Source organism: Mustela nivalis, assembly GCF_964662115.1.
Source record: "Mustela nivalis genome assembly, chromosome: 7".
NCBI lineage: Eukaryota > Metazoa > Chordata > Mammalia > Carnivora > Mustelidae > Mustela > Mustela nivalis.
The window spans coordinates 47,749,264-47,766,464 of record NC_139026.1 but is presented as its reverse complement, the minus strand read 5'-3'; the positions used below and the strand labels follow the sequence as shown (position 1 = coordinate 47,766,464).

At 39.6% G+C, this 17,201-nt stretch overlaps 2 long non-coding RNA genes across 23 annotated transcripts in view; one reads left to right on the top strand and one right to left on the bottom strand.

Moving 5' to 3' along the window:
• Nucleotides 1-17,201, top strand: part of LOC309870549 — a 182,227-nt gene that overhangs the window by 11,707 nt on the left and 153,319 nt on the right. The gene's annotated exons all lie outside the window — the stretch shown is intronic.
• The window catches only part of LOC309870548, a 149,882-nt gene that overhangs the window by 10,712 nt on the left and 121,969 nt on the right, over nucleotides 1-17,201 (bottom strand). The window contains exons 1-2 of one of the 14 annotated variants that reach the window (XR_014314676.1): nucleotides 3,564-4,112; nucleotides 2,548-2,628 (exon numbers count right to left, since the gene is read on the bottom strand). The exons of 3 other annotated variants lie outside the window; for them this stretch is intronic. This is a non-coding gene — a long non-coding RNA (uncharacterized lncRNA). Of the gene's footprint in view, nucleotides 1-2,547; nucleotides 2,629-3,563; nucleotides 6,232-17,201 lie in introns of those variants that run through there. 10 more of the 14 variants (XR_014314674.1, XR_014314675.1, XR_014314677.1 and 7 more) reach the window with 10 other exon arrangements.

The window sequence follows — 17,201 nt, the reverse complement described above, 5'->3', positions numbered from 1 at the left end:
AATATCTGAAAATACCATTTTTGTGCTAGGCCCTATTCTAAAACTATAACAAAGACTAAAGCCAAGAATGTAAGTCCCTGGCAAGGAGTTTGCCTCCTCCTGAGAGAGATGGGTAGTTGACAAAGAAATAACATTTGTCAGATGGTGATAGGAGTCATTAAGGAAAATTAGCCAGGATAAAGGAATATGGAATAATGAAATGGTGGGAAATGATTGCTGTTTTAGGCCAGGTGGTCAGGGAAGGCCTCTCTGATCATATGACAGTTGAACAGAGGGAGCAAGAGTCGCAGACATACTGGATCTTTATCCACCATGTTTACTAATGTGTCCCAACTGTCTAGAATAGTGCCTGGCTCGTAGTAGACACTCCAGAAACACTTGATAAATGAATGAATCAAAGCATAGGGAAAAGCATATGCAAAGGCCATGATACAAAATCATCCTTGGCTTGTTCAAGAATGCCAGCGTAGCTGGAGCAATGGAAGCTTGGGGAGAAATAGTAGATGATGACGTTATAGACCACGGCAAGGACTTTGGATTTTATTCTGAGACAGATGAAAACCCATTACAGGGTTCTGGACATCAAAGTGTCATGATACAGTTGCTATTGTTAAAGAACTACCCTGACCTCTAAGAGAAGGTAGACTGAAAGGAGGTGAGGCTGGGGGCAGGGGCACCGCTCTAGTCCAGGGAAATGTTATGAGTGGCTTAGATTAGGGTCGTATTCGCAGAGATAGAGAGAAATTATCAGATTATTGACAAATCTCGAAGACAGGTTACACAAGACTTGCTGATGAATTAGGTGTCATATATGAGAGAAACAGAGAAGTTAAGGATGAAGCCAAGGCTTTTAGCCACAACAGTTAGAAGGATGGAAGGGGAAACTGTTAGATGCAAGGTGGGATGTGAGGACCAGACACAAGGGTGAGAAATGAGGGGCTATTTCAGACTTAATAATTTTGAGATGCCTACATACAAGTGGAGATGTCACATGTATCTCTTTCCTAAACAAATTTAAGGGAAAAATGCATATTCAACTTTGTCCTCCTCAATACAACACATCTATCTCAAGAGCCAAACTAGTGACCAGAGTTTAAAGCCCATTTCCAACCCTGAGACCTGACAATCCAATAGTCCTCTCCTCACAGCTAAAATAAAAGCTATTGATTCTCCCCTTTTACGATGCCTATAGGATCTTTCCTTCCCCAAATGTATTCCAAATTGCATTTTCCATATCACATTCTCCTTCTTTCCCCTAGCTTCCTGAAAAATAGGTCTCTCTTATTTTGGAAAAGGAAGCAAAGAAATACAAACCCTTCATTTGACTATCCTCACTTTCTTCCTCATTTACCTGCCAAAACTCAGTCGCTTCCCCATCAGGTCTCTGATGAAGCTTTCTCTTCTTAACCCTGATTTCCCTCTCCACTCCTATCCTTAACCCAATCCTTTTAAGTCCAAGCCTACAGCCTATTCTCTGATCTGTGCACCTTTGCTGGAGTTCTGCACCATTCCCTGTGGTTGACTTCTCACAGGGGCCTCTGCCAGGATTCATTTTTGGCCATCTGCTCTCCTATCTGCATGCTTTCTTCCTTATCATTCCTATAACTGCAATGAACACCCCTGTGTGGATAACTCCCACCTGCTAATTTCAGTCTTCATTTCTTATCAGAGCTGGACTTCCTAAGAGTATCCAAGCAAAGTGGTGATCAGGCATAAGGGCTGGAATCAGATGGTTTAGGTTTAACTATATAAACATGGGGTTATATTTAGCTTCTCATCCTTTATGAAATGGGAATAATGGTACCTACCTCAGTTTCCATGAGGATTACATGAGTTTTATCGGTGAAACACATAGTCTCTGGCACATAGTAAATAATAAATGTTAGCTATTATTTTTTGTGATCACACTATCACTGCAAATTTAATGTATGCAACCCCAAATTCTTCCTTTGCTTCTCTCCCTATCAGTTCTCAAGTTTTTCTGTACTATCACTAGTTTTCAGACCCACAGATTTAACATTTGTAATAATCTTTGATTTACCCATTACTTCATTTTTAAAAATTCAGTCAGTTGACAAATAGATCTTGCTAACTTTCCTACTAACTTTTTCTTCAATCATTTTCTTTTTTCCTTATCCCTCTTCTATGCCCCTGTTTAGTCCCCATCTTCTCACACTAACACAACCAGAGCAACAAGCTCCTCATTGGTCTCTGCAGACTCAGCTTCCAAACACAAACCATGGAAATATTATCTAAGTTCTCATGTGGTCTCTCCTTCACTCAGAAAACTTTTGAGTTCTGCTGTTTGCATTCCTATCAGATGAAGAATCGTCTAAGTGGATAGAACTTTCTAGAACTTCCATAATACAGCTGCATTCTATGCAGTCTTATTTTCTTCCACTCACCTGCCTTGCCAGCTCTGTCTCTCTACTGCCCCAAGACCATCTCACTCTCTTTCTGGCCTCTCTGCTTTCATGCACATTGTTCTCACCTAGAATCCTCCCCGCCCCCCTCCCCACCACTTTTCTTCAGCTATCTCAGCCCTACCTGCTCTCCAGCCCAGCTCCATTTCAGCCTTCTCCCTGAGGTGTATGACATGAAATTTCATTCATTCCATTACTCCAGTACCTGAAATCAGCATTTGATTCTATTTACATATCATTACATATTGTTCCATGAAGTGCCAAATATGTCATTTTTTTGCATATTAGATTATAAGATCCTAAAAGGTTATAATGTTTTCTAAACCTCAGTGTTCCTGCTTTACCCCTTCCCTACCCCATGCCTAGGAAAGTAAGTGGTAAAGACCCAGGAAGTCTTGATGAAAATATAAAAATAATGATAATAATTATATACACTGTGCTATATACCAAGTACTCATCTCAGGAGCTTTGTACATATACTAATTTGTTTAATCTTCACAATAATTCTATAAAGTAGAACTATTATCTCTATTTTACAGCTGAGGAAACTGAGGCACAGAGAGGTTAAGTAAGTTGACCATGATTGATTACTGACCCAGAGTAATCTTCACACATGCAAATATGTGAGAGAATGCAAAATATAATTTAGGAAGACTATATTGTAAAAACTCTGTTGAAGACCCAAAAAAAAGAAATCTTAAGACTTATCCTCACTTCAGTGATACAAAGTAACTGCATTTCTGCGGAGTGAAGGGAAGAGAATAAATAGGGATCACATTTTTTTTTAAAGATACAATTTATTATCTCTTTCTCTGATTCTAAATGAATCACAGAAGAGACTGGAAAAAACATTCTGTCCCACCCTCACTCCCTCCCTTCCCATGTATAAATAAGGCCACCCAACTACAACCATTAGTACCTCATGAAATAAGCATCCATGTAAATTGGCTCCTGCTCTGCCCTAGAAGGAGACACATATTACATGGTATACTCTGAAAGTCATGTGCTTCTTCTCTTCTTTACCTGTCACAAGGAACCCTTTTGGATATGCACAAATAAGGAAGTGCTATATGAACTAACTTTTGACTGTTTGAAAATCGGTCAAGTATTCCCCATAAATAGCAGCTTGTCAGCACCTACCTGAACTCTAGTTGTTGACTCTTTAGAAGAGAGCGTGAGGAAGCTGGAGCCATTCCTCCAGGGCTTGCCCCAGCAGGCTGCACTCTAACACGGAAAGTGAATCCTCAAAAGCTGGACTGTCCTACCAGCACTCAGCACCTCCCATGGGTGAAGGAAAGACTGTAGCTTGACTACAGCGCAATACTAATGTGCTGAGGTGAAGAGTTGGACTAATCAGTCATTTTCCTCTTGCGTAAGAAGGAATTTGTACCTCTTGGCTTTTTGTTAGAGAAGGAGGGAGAAGTGTGACTTGTTATCTCGGGAAACTCTGCCCAATGAGAGGGGCTGGCCCTTAAGAGGATCTTCCCGGGTTGCCACACACAGTTTTGCAAACCTGGCTTAAAAGTCTTGAAATAGTTACCTTTGCTTACAGTAGTGGTTGGAAAAATGAAATGGGAATTAAGAAACCTTGTAATACAATAGTCTATTCCACCTCATGTTCAAATTTTTTTTTAAGCTCAGATTATTTCCATATGGGTGGAAGACTTCAGATTTAATTTTATTAAAGATAATTAACATCCCTCTGAAACAGTAGTTATCTATATGTCATTCTACCTCCAGCAAAATATTTATGTTTCACCTGCCACACATATTCTTGACTGGCATTCAAATGGCTTATTAGCTGTCTTGCCCCTAGCATCTATTCTGTCTTAATGACTTTATCCTCCAACACTGTTGAAAGTGACTTAAAGCAGTACGGATTCCAGAGGCAGCCTGCCAGATGAATCAAAGAAGCCGCAAGAAGCATACAATGAAAGAAAAGGGAGTGCAGTTCCCCTGAGATAGGTGTACGTTAACGTAACTATGGTTTTTAATCTCCTCATATACTCTCTTTGTAACTATACATGTCTTAAATAGTAGGTTCCAAAGAAACATAATAGCTAACAGCTGGACTCTTTCTAGCACTTTCTTATCAAGTACCTTCTAGTTTGCAGCCTTCCACAACAAAGAATGCCTCTGCTGCTTAAGCCCAGAAGCTTGATTTATAAACTTAGTGTAATGAACCCTGTCAAAATTTTATTACCGATTGGTTTGTACCATAATATATGCATGGAGTGGCTATTGTATAAGGATGACTTATTTTAATGCACTAGAACTTTCCCTTTGTTAACTTTCTCTTAGCCCTGGGAATTGTATTGTCTCCTTTGTTTGTATTTAGATAGCTGCCATTTAGCCAGCTGCCATAAGATAGCTGTTTCATCTGATTTCTTTGGAGTTACAATTCACATATTAAAGTGGAATCCATATCTTTTATCCCCCTTGGGTAATGAACAGAAAAGATCCTGTCTACAACTGATCCAACACCTGTGTGTTCTCACATAAGAGCTGGTACCCAAGTTAAATCCCAAACTACGAGTACTTATTACAGTCTTCCCGGAACCCACAGATGCCAAGGCACTTGCCCCACAAGACAGCCTGGAACCAAGGTGTAATCAAGCCTTTCACTGGTCCCACTGGACTGGGCTATGAATCATCTCCCTTTCTTACCCAGCTGGCACAGATAAATAGCAACTGAACAGCATTTTATCTCCTGAAGAGTATAATTTCCTTAAATTAACATAAGATACTAGCTGTTGTATTCACTTGCAGCTTTTATAAGGCCAGACATATCTCAGGAAGACCTAACTAATCTCAGGAAGCAACCCACACATGGAAAAAGCCTATTACAGAGTTGAAATCCTCTTAAGGAGATGGAACAGGCAGAATCGTCCTCACAATCACCTGTCTGGGATATTTGAGCTGATGGGACCTGAACAGCACTGCAGCTCCAAGCAATAACACCACCTTTTGTGCTCAGGTTCATTTTATTGCTGAAATCATTCTGTCACCTGCCTCTTCCCCAGGGGCTGAGCAAATAAGAGATTGTTACATCCATCAGCAAGTCCATCTGGTTCACTGAAACTTATCTCACAAATAGTAGCTGGTCAAAAGATGAGAAAGTGGCACAAAGTGGTCTAATTTTTATAAATCCCCTCCCCCTTACACACACACACACACACACACACACACACACACAACTTCGTTGGGAAAAGCACCAGCTTTCCTTTCACTGGAGCAGCAACCTGTAAAGTAGTGGATCCTTTCAGAGCATTCAGATATGGCCTACATTGGGGCTGTTATTTGTTCCACTGGATTCTGGTATTTTATTTAGGTTAAACTTGCAGTGTATCTGTCTTCCGCTGAAAGTGACTTTTTTTCCAAATCATCATAACCTGGAAGGAGTGCAAATCATTTAGGCTTATACAAAAAGTATAATGCATTCATAATATAAACAAAAAACAGGAAATTTTTTCCTTGAAGATTCCTGCTAAATATTTTAAGAGTCAGTGGGGATTGTGATACTCATTTTTTAACCATGGGCTAGATTTGCAGCACCAGGTCCACCTCCTTGTCTGTAGCTAGACTGGAGTTACCCAGACTTGGTGCCCTAGTGGTCAAGAATGCATGCTTGCAGCCCCCTAGGTTTGAATCCTCACTCTACTATGAAGCTAATAGTGGCCTAGAGATAATAAATAGTACCTCCATCATGAGATGGTGATGAGAAGTCATTTGGTTAATATAGATGAAATATTTAATAGTGACTAGCTAATCATAAGTGCTGCATATTGTCTTGACTATATGCCACAGAACACTAGTTCTAAGAGGTGTTCCTAGAGAAACGAGAGTCTATAGTCAAATAAGATTGGAAATACTTCACACTAACATATTTGAGATCTATAAAGCTATCAGTTAGGTACCACTAAGAAAGGAAAAAGCAGGACACAAAGCTCTCCTGGGGATTTGGCAGTTCTGATTTTGGGTTTATGGCTTTCTTGGCACATGCTAGGTAATCCTTTTGTACCCACCTCAGTAACAAAATACACCTTCAACTATGGGATATCTTCCTTTCTTAAGTTCTATCAAGCATTTGGTTGTTGCTTTGCAAGAAAATATGGAATTGTTAAGCTCTCGGTGCTGAAGTTTTGCCACTCTAACATCATACCTATACCCCACTGCTCTGTTTCCATACCTTTTGGCTTATACAGTAACATTTCATTTCAGAGCCAGATCAGGGTGTGATCTTTTGAAGACATTCTGAAGAGCAATTAAACATCACATACATTCTAAGAAGGTACCTAACTCAATTAATGTGATGACAGCAGGAACAGCTGCGACCAAGTTCACACATGCCCAGCAGTGACCTCAGTTGAACAGGTCTCAACGGCTGCCTGCCAACAGCCCGTGTAAGATTCCGCTGTCCAAGAACTATCGCAGCTTCAGAGTGATAAAATTGGGAGGAAAGTACTGCTTAGAATTGATGAAATATTTATATAGTCCTTTAGGACATCCCCGATGCATGTTTAGCATATTAAAAGTGGAAGGAAGGCCCACAGTAAAGAAACCATCTTCCCTGATTTAAGCCAACATGGCCCAAAAGGACCACACAACCTTTTTAACAAAGCTAACACCTATCAACCTGTTGGGGTGTGCTGAGATAGAATCTGACAAATCTGAGCATTACAGGACACCTGGGTGGCTCAGTCTTTAGGGGTCTACCTTTGGCTAGGGTCATTAACCCCGGGGTCCTGGGATCTGGCCTCACGTCAGGCTCCCTGGTCGGCAGGAGGCCTGCTTCTCCCTCTCCCACTCCCCCTGCTTGTGTTCACTCTCTTCCAATGGTTATCTCTGTCAAATAGCTAAAATCTTTTTTTTTTTTTTTTTAAATCTGAGCATTGCAAAGTAATTGGAAAAGAGTTTTGCAGCTCCTTTATAATCAAGCGACAGCAAGGAGAAGGAAGACTGACCCTGATGGGGTTCACAACATACTACCCCAAAATATGGCACCTTGGCATATTGAATATTTTAACCTGGAGGAGTTTGAGAAAAGGGCAGCAGCAAGGAAATTCAGTCTCTTTTCCCCTGAAACAGGTCATAAAATCCTTATGTGAGAGTGCCCTCCCTCTACCCAGAGGAAAGGAGTATCCTTGTCTCCAAAGAAAAGTGATGCCCAGACGAATCTTAACAAGCAGGCCTTGCTAGTTTCCCCCAGTTTAGTACATTCACCTCAGACTCTTGAACCCATCATGTTTCTCCACAACTGCCCACTCTTCCTCAAACCCAGTAGAAAGATACATAGAACTGTTTCTTCAGGACTTCCTTTCCTTATGAAGGCTTCCGCATCACATAAGACCCATCTATATTCAGTACATCTGTGTGCTGCTTTCCTGTTAATTTGTCTTTGTTAGTTTAACTCTCAGACTCAGCCACGGACTCTGAGAAAGTTAAGTAAAACTTTTTCCTCCTCTATCACCCTGTTTGGGATCAAACACAGAAAAGTAGCCCCCAAAGAACTCCTGGAGACTACTGAGGAGTCAGTCTCTCCATACTTTTAAGGAAAGTACTTGCCTTGATCTTGGTCTAGGATTCTTAGCATGAGGAGACTAACTGCTTTGAACTGGTCAAATTCTAGTTTAATAACAAACAATATTGAGGCTTCAATAGGTGACAAGCCCTGAGCTCAGCAGCAGAGCTAAGAAATGATTATGAAATTTCCCTTTCATCATCTGTAAAAAGGCAATAGTAATGACACAATAATAGTGTTATTGTCCATATGCAATGAAGGAATGGATGGGACTTAAAAAACCTTGTAATAGAATACTGTATCCCACCTTAATTACAGTGCCTGGCACAGATTGTTACAGGGTTCATTCCAGTGAGGAAAATGGAAAGGAAGTGTAAGAAATGCTAAAGGAGCAAGGGCCAGTGTCCCTCCCCTGTCCCTTGCTCTAAAAGGGCAGATTCCTGCAGAAGCCACCAAGCAAATGGCTTACTGTGCTCTGGCTTAGTTTCACTTAAAATTCAATCTATTCTAGTTCCCTTGTGCCTGCAAAAGGACAAGAGCTAAAATGAGGTTTCAGCCTACTTGGCATCTAGTCATCTACCATCTACCCCTTGCAAATGCTCGGGTAGGGCAGAGCAAAGCAGCAATTTGTTCTGCCTTCAGCTTGGCATTTGGGATGAGAACCGGCAGTGAGACGATCTGTTAGTAGGGAGAGAGAGGAGGTGTGTAGGAGCATAGGGAGGTAGGCTGGAGATAAAAGTCAACTCAAGCCTCTCACCTCCAGCCCCAGAATTGCAAGCCAAGTGAAGAGTGGTACCTCAGGTCCTGCCTGACGACCCCCACTGACCCCCTGAACCGGAGGCCACTGAGAACTTTGTGAGATAGCCAGGCCCACCTTCACTGGAGTTAGAACCAGACTAGGTACAGAGGTTTTAAAGGCAGAGCTACATTCCTCAAGGCACCTACTTCACAGCCAGGCTTCCAGCTCTTCCTCCTGGCCAGAGAGGCACAGCCAGCCACTCCTACACTTCTGTAGTGCTTCTACTACTCAGAGCTTCTCAGAGCAAGGTGTCAGAACTTAGAAGCTAAGCCTCCTGCTGGAAAAGAGAATGGTTTAAAGGGGGTTATTTGTGTCAGTACCATGCTGTCTTGGTGAATACAGCTTTGTAATATAACTTGAAATCAGGCAACGTGATGCCCCTAGCTTTGTTTTTCTTTTTCAACATTTCTATGGCCATTCAGGGTATTTTCTGGTTCCATTCAAATTTTAGGACTATTTGTTCCAGGACTTTGAAAACATACCATTGGTATTTTGATTAGGGTGGCATTGAAAATATGGATTGCTCTGGGCAGCATAGACATTTTGACAATGTTTATTCTCCTGATCCATGAATGTTTTTCCATCTTTTTGAGTCTTCTTCAATTTCCTTTATAAGAGTTCTATAGATTCTAGAGTATAGGTCCTTTATCTCTTTGGTTAGGTTTCCTAACATAATAAAATTAAATTAAAAAAATAAAGGGTGGTATTTAGAAGATGGGAAAACTATTAAATCAGCTTACTTTCTTTTTCTGTTTTTTATCTTGACTCAAAAGGAGGGGAGGAAAAATGGGGACATGTTATCACTAAAAAAATGACTGACTACTGGCAAAAAGTTGCAAGGGCATCAGTTCTCTTCAAAGTGAGATACTGTTTTTTGCTGCTGTAGGGTCAGGTCTCATCCTATTAGTCTGGTGACTAAAAGCTACTTGGTAACATGAAAAAACTTATTTAAAATACTCACTAGGGAATACATATGCTTCATTGCTATAGATTAAGTGTTGTAATGTCTTCATGTGCCAAAACTCACTCAAAAGAACAAAGAATATCAAATTTTTAAAAATCTAACTGAACTTGCTTTAAAAATGTTAACTTATAGAGTCAGCCTTGTTGTCTGATATCCATCTGATATCCCATGTATGGGTAACTGGTGTTATTTGATTTCATTCCTCTTTAAGGATTACAGTTAGAGCTATCTACTTATGGTGACTTCTTAATAGCTGAGGCAAAAGACACAGAGACATTGAAACTTCAGTAATTGGCAACAGTAACAAACCTGATAGCTTTAAGTTGGGTTTGGCTTCTCCTCTCCATGCAGACATTAATAACAATAAGGAACAACTTGTGGAATCAACAAAGATTATCCCCACCTAAAAGGCAGGAAGGAAGAACAAGGTATAAGAGAACAAAGGAATCAAAAAATAAGCTGCCCAGATTCACATCCGTGAGAATGAGTGGAGGATTATAGAAGAGAAGAAAGGTGGAGGTAGAGGTATAGGGATGCAATCAGGGAAAGTTTAGTACAGAAGATATTGGCAAACCACTAAGGAACATGAAGATAGTAAGAGGAGAGATTTAATCCTATTTTTGTGGCAGCCTCTACAACTGCCTGAAGGATGGAGAGAGGTCACAGAGAAAAATATGGCATATGTCATTGGTTTCCATGGCTATGACTAGCAGTGTCACCATCAGAGCATTATGACTTCAGAATAGGAATGAAGATATAATAACCAATAATAGCATATATTAACATATTCCTTTTAAATCACTCCTCAAGCTCTTAGTATTTATTCACTAATTTTTCAACACATATGACATAAAGAGTATTACCCATTTTATTTCAGACATTAAGAAACCCAAACCAGAGTGCTTCAAATAGACACAACCCTGAAAAGCAGTATTGCTACTAATCTTTCACCACACAGTATAAACTTGAGAGATATTCTACGTGAAAGACTGTTTCATTGGTTTCATGATAAGTAATGTATTTTGAGCTAATTATTTTTGGAAAATGTACTAGCATTGTATGGAAGAAAAAACATTTCTAACAACTATTCATATGTTTCTTCTTTGCTTACAAAACAAGAAAAAGCAGAAATTTCAACCATTTCAACAGCTCAGCATTGCTTTCCAAACTTTTTGCATCAAAGATTGCTAGTCTATCTTCCCCTTATTGCAACTGGCACTCTTTCAGGCTTTTTATATTTTTTTCTGGGCTTTGTTTCACTTAGTCTTCTGTTTCCCCTTTCTCTCCCCCTTCATTTATCTGAACCATAACCCCTTTCAACACACTTTTAAAACCAGGGTGATACATGTAACCATATCACTCTAAAATTCTTAGTAGAACTAATTAACATGAAAAGGAAGTTTGTATAGCAGTGGAGTAGGCTTTGGAGTTGGACACTCTGGGTTCTAATTGTGCTTCTGCCACCTCCTAGCAGGGCGAGCTTGGACTAACCACTTTCCTAACTTTAAAATAAGATAATAGTATGTACTTCACAGAGTTGTGAGAATTAAATTGAATATATAGATGTATATAGATATATAGAGAGCACTTAACAATTACCCTAGGAGTCTTTCCCTAGGTGGGTCTCCTTCCATTTTCTCATATCCTATTCCACATTTCTTACCTTGGCTCTAAAGTCTCTTGACACTTAACTCCTTCTAGATGGTTCTCTCCATTAATGTCATGAGGACCAAGAGAAGAAAGCTCAGAAAAACTATGTCTACCCTCAGTACTTATTAGGACCTCAGTAAGTAGCTGAGGGACTGTAGATACAGAGGCCAAAGTTTTCTTACTGTGTGCCCTCTTACTACTTGTGTGATCTCAGGCAAGCTATTTAACTTCTCAGACCTTCATTTTCTTCTTCCACAAGATGTCATCAATACTTCATAGGGAGTCATAGGGATATTGTGAAGGTTAAATGTGATTATGAATATGAGAATTGCCTTGTGCAAGAGCATGGCACACAATAAATACTGAATAAAGTGTGAACTGGTTGTGACTATGAATTTTAAATATTCCCTACCTTCTCACTTTCCTCAAATTTAACAATTCCAGTATATCCTATAATACAGTTGCTAAAATCATGTAGTAAAAGAATATTTATTGACATGAGACAAATGCTTATAATATATTACTAAGTGAAAAGAAGTATTTGTATCAATTTTTGTTTTTGTTTTTAAAAAGCCATACACACACAAAGAAAAAGGGGCTGTAAGGATTTTTACAAAACTGTTGATGATGATTATCTCTAAAATGGTATGGGTGTGGTTTCCCTGTTTTCTAAGTGTCCCGAATTAAGCATGAATCCTGTTCCTTTTGGAAGAAAATGTAAAACTAAAATTTAAAAAGGAAACTATGGCAACTTTTAAAAAGTATTATATTCTTAGGTACATAAAGCTCGACCATGGAAGAAAAGCAGTAAAAGCAGCAGGGAACATGAAGAGAGGAAGAAGCAGCCAAGAGCTGGGGGGAAGGGAGAGAGAAGAAAAGAGGTCAGAGAGAGGACATGGGTCAAGTCAGGGCTAAGACTCAGAAAGAGCCCTGTCTTCTTCCAAACATTTGTTTCTGGGACCTCCAAAAAGCCTGTGGGGAAACAGGGCTGTGTCCTAGCTGGGCAAGCCGCCGCATTCCAGTTCCACCAGAGATCTAGGAGTCAGTGGGCTTCTGAGCCCTGGTGGTTTTGAACTGCCTATCTTTTGTCTCTCAGGACCATAGAAAGGGTGATATCCTTGCCTGCTTACAGAAAACCGAAAGGATGACCCAGATGGCCTCTAATATGGCCTTCAAGCCTAGGAGACTTTGGTTCACTAGGGTAAATGAGCAATAAACCAAAAGCTCTTGCCACTAGGTGGCATGCCCCAAATACTATTTCACTTTGAAACTGGCAGAAAAGTTGAACCAGATACCCTCTAAGTCCAAAGCATCATTAGAGGCAACAAGATGAAGACCATTTAAGGTTTTGAGTTTCTCCCTGGTAAAAACAAACAAGAACAATAACCGCCTCCACAGCACTTCTCTCCAGGATAATAAATTCAGTCTATTTCTCATGGACACCCCTGAAAGTCTCCTTGGAAGATTCCCCTTCCCCCACCTTCTCCCCCATTCCCCTTTCCACTCCCCATCTGTTGGTCTGTAACCAAAAACCCCATCCTTGGCCAACCAAAATAAACAGGTGCCCCCACAATCCTCCAAAAGTAAAAATAGGTCTTTGGAATGAATCATCATTGAATAATGTCCAACCATATGCTAATAATGTTAGATTAGCATTAGATGAAGGAGGACAAGAAAGGTCCTAATGTGGGATCTGTTATTGTTGAGGGAAAACAAGAATGGTATTCAGCCCAAAATGAATGTATTCCTTTTAACCTAATAAGTTTCTCTTACTGAATATCAGTGCTACAAGCAATACCTGGATATTTAGCTAGAGCTATCAGTCATTTCCATCTTGCTGTCTTGTCTCCTAAGTTACACGCTATTGGATATTCTGTAAGAAGAGACTTTTGTTCAGATGGCTAAAGAGAGGGACCATTTTGGAGCACATGAAAAGAGCACCCAGAGAGGAGGGGACAGGGTAGGACCTTGAATTTGAGGACTCTACCCGTGGCTACTGAGGCTCACTGAACTCTTGGCATTTTTGAGGGAGGAGAAGAGAGTGGAGAAACAATTAAAGGGAAGTGCTGAAAGAAAGGGATGTGGCAAGACACACTTTGCATAATTTGCAGATTTGCCTAGGACTATCTGGATCATAAAGCCCTAGTGATGAAATATGAAGAAATATAGGCAGTTTGGTATTTTCTGATTATATAACTCTAATAGGAAACTGCCCCTATTCCCTGTTATTTAAGTAAATTAACTATATGAGATATGACAATAAATATAAGAACAGATTTTTTAAAACAAAGTCCCATGTATATTCACACAAATGGGTACTATCCCTTTCAAAGTTGGAACCTTAGGAAGCTGATCACTCATTTTAATGATGCAAACCATTTGGGGAGTCCCTCTTTTTTAATTGATTTTAGCAACTGACACATATATTTTGAAAAGTCACAGTACTAAAAAAAAAAAAATCATTCCTTCTGAAGATGGATTTCACTTGTTGATAGAACCAAAGTCATTTGAAGCTAAACCTGGCAAAAAAAAAAAAAAAGAAGGATGATCGATAAGAATGTTCTATTTTTGGTAAAAAATGAGATGACTTTGAAGTACTAATTAGAAGTGTGTGCTCTGGATTCAAGCTGGGCCACAATACCCATTCCAGTATTTCATTAGCTCTGAGAATATAAGCAAGTTTGAAATCATTCTGTTCCTCAGTTTTGTCATCTGTAAAATGCAGATGATCATATTAACTACCTGACCATGTTAATATGCAATTAAATGAGATAATGCAAATAAAATATTTCCATGGTACTGGAACATACTGTTTACTAAATAAATAGTCATATTGTTAGGCAATAGCTGTAATAGAAGTGGTGGCAACCACAGTAAAATGTGGCTTATGAACTCAAAGAGGCAATTTAAAAAGTACACAACCTCCCAAAGTAGCAGCTTTTAATAACCAACCACAGTGATTTGCATATGTGATCTGAAATATTTTTTAATTCTTCTTTTTTGCTCAGAGCCAATCCTTATTTAGACTCAGGTCGTACATATTTCCAAAGATCTCTTCCAGTCAGTGGAGAATATTTTAACAGGAATTTCTGCATCAGTGGTTTTAAATTATTATGCCAATACATTTGAATTAAGAGGCCCTATTTTCTAGACTTGCCCAATTGTATGTCTTTTGTTAATTCACAAGAAAGATGTACAAGGCTATTGCAGATCATTTTAAAAACTACTAACATAAATCTAATCAGTCAATCAACAAATAATTATTGAGCATGAATTTTGGACTGAATGGGCTGGCCCCTGTTCTAGCCACCAGAGATTTAGAGATGAACCAAATAGACATACCAAACCAGTAGGAAGTTTTTAGATTCTTAAAACTACTTTTAGTTAAAAACAAAAACAAAAAACTGTTTCTAGCTAAGTGCTCTCCCCACACACACCACACAAACACAGGCAGACGCATCACCTCTAGAACACCCAAGACAATAGTGATCACCTCCAGAGAGTAACCATTTTATACCATTTTGTACTGAGTTACCATACATGTGCATTATCTTTTCAAAAAATAGAAGCTAAAAATTAAACCTTTTTAAAGATTTATTTATTTGAGAGAGAGAGAGAAAGAGCACCAGCTGGGGGGAGGGGGAGTGGGAGGCAGGGAGGGGGCAGAAGGAGAGAATCTTTAAGCAGGCTCTTCAAAGAGTGCAGAACCTGGCATGGGGCTCGATACCATGACCCATGAGATCACACCCTGAGCTGAAACCAAGAATCCAATGCTTAACTGACTAAGCCACCAGGTGCCCCTAAAATTTTAAACTTTTATATACCAAGAAATTAATAGTTTACAATCTGATCCATCTATTTTAATTATCTTTGTGCATCCCTCTTAACTCAGAAAATTAAATTGTTCACTGCGATATAGACTGCTATTGATCCCCAGCCCATTAATTACTCCTAATTTCCCTTGTAAGCACACAATAACAGCTGTGCAATCTATCAATCCATGTGCACCAGTGACAGCCTGTTGAAATGCTTTACTAAATAAACTTGGTTGTGGCAGGGTTATCAGGATCTCATTACCCAGCTGGGTAACCATTCTGTAGCTGGCCAGCAGGGTTTACAACCCACATAGCAGAGCCATCCAGCATCCTCCTCATCTATCAGTAGCACGTCTCCCAGAGGCACTAAGCAGTGACTTTCCTCCATGAATGCTGAGGCTCATTTTCCTTTTTGAAGCTCGTTGCACTGTGCTTGATTCTAGAGAGCAGTATGTCCTTCAGCTTTAACCTTGTCAAGAAATCCATCAATCAGTCTATCAGCAAACATTATTAATCATCTTCTGTGTTCAAGCAACCATAATAGATGCTTTGGGGGATGTCAAGAAATACAAAATGTGGTTTCCAATCTATAAGAGTTTATAGTCTAGTGCAAGAGATAGAACATGTAACAATTCAAAAAGTAGAATCATAAAGGGTAGAATATTTAAAAAGTGACAAATTAAGAGTTGAAGAGGGAATGAGAACTAACATTTATCAAATGCCTTTACACTGTACTAGGTGCTTCATATATGCTTTTCACTTAATCATTCTGCCAGCCCTGCTTTTAACTCCATTTTATAGATCTAGAGATGAAGAAAGTTGCCTAAAATCACATAGATTGGTAGTGGCAGCACTTGCATTAAAACTTCAGTAATTTTGATTCCAAGGCTTTGCTCTGCTGACTCTAGAGCTTTGTTCTTCCCTATGTGTATTATACTTCCCCACAGAAAATAAATGCCCTGGGAATTAATTGGAATGCCTGATCACTTGAAGTGATAACATTAGATATCATGAATGGGGTGTGAAAACTGAGGAAAGCTTTCAGTGGGTTAAAAAGCCAAAGGTAGGTAGAATATTGTAAGGTAAGAGGAAGTATATTTCTGTTTGTAAGAAATGCATACACTGTGGTGTAAAGATGGAAAATCCCAAGCAGTCACCTGTTCTTCAATACAGGTTGTGAGAACATGTAGGTACTTCAGACATCAGCCGGTTTATAAATAAGTGGGCTCTTCTTGGGAGGTTTACCCATGGGAATACACTGGAATGGCATAGGCCTGGTGTGTCTTAAAACTTTTTATGTTGGGGTACCTGGGTGGTACAATTGGTTTAGCGACTAACTCTTAGCTTTGGCTCAGGTTATGATCTCAGGGTCATGAGATCAAGCCCTGTGTCGGGCTCTGCACTCAGCAGAGTCTGCTTAGGATTCTCCCTCCCTTTCCCTCTGCCCCTCCTACTCCTGTTCTCTTTCTCTCTACAATAAATAAATGAATCTTAAACACACACACACATGCACACACACAAAAACCTTATATGTCCTTATATGTCTCCTTAGGGATTCTTGGTGTGTATGTCAGGACCCACCATATACGACCAGCACTATTACTTGGTTATAAGTAATGAATATATTAAAACAAACATAGATATTTTGGAGTAGGATCCAAAGTTAACATTAATTTTTTAAAAGGTTTTATTTATTTATTCATGAGAGACAGAGAGAAAGGGAGGCAGAAGCAGTGGGAAAAGCAGGCTCCCTGCAGAGCAGGCGAGAGTAGAGACTCGAGCCCAGGACTCTGGGATCAGGACACAAGCCAAAGGCAGATGCCTAACTGACTGAGCTACCCAGATGCCCTGACATTAATTTTTTTTTTTTTTTTTAATACAAGGCATTAATGCAATGCCTAGCTTGTAGTGGGAGTCATCACGAGCTTTAGGAACTGGCCCAGACAAATGGTAATAATAGGTTACTGTCCTCTGCCTTTGGACATTTCTCAGAATTTGAGAAGTACTAGTATGGCATCAGTATCAGGGC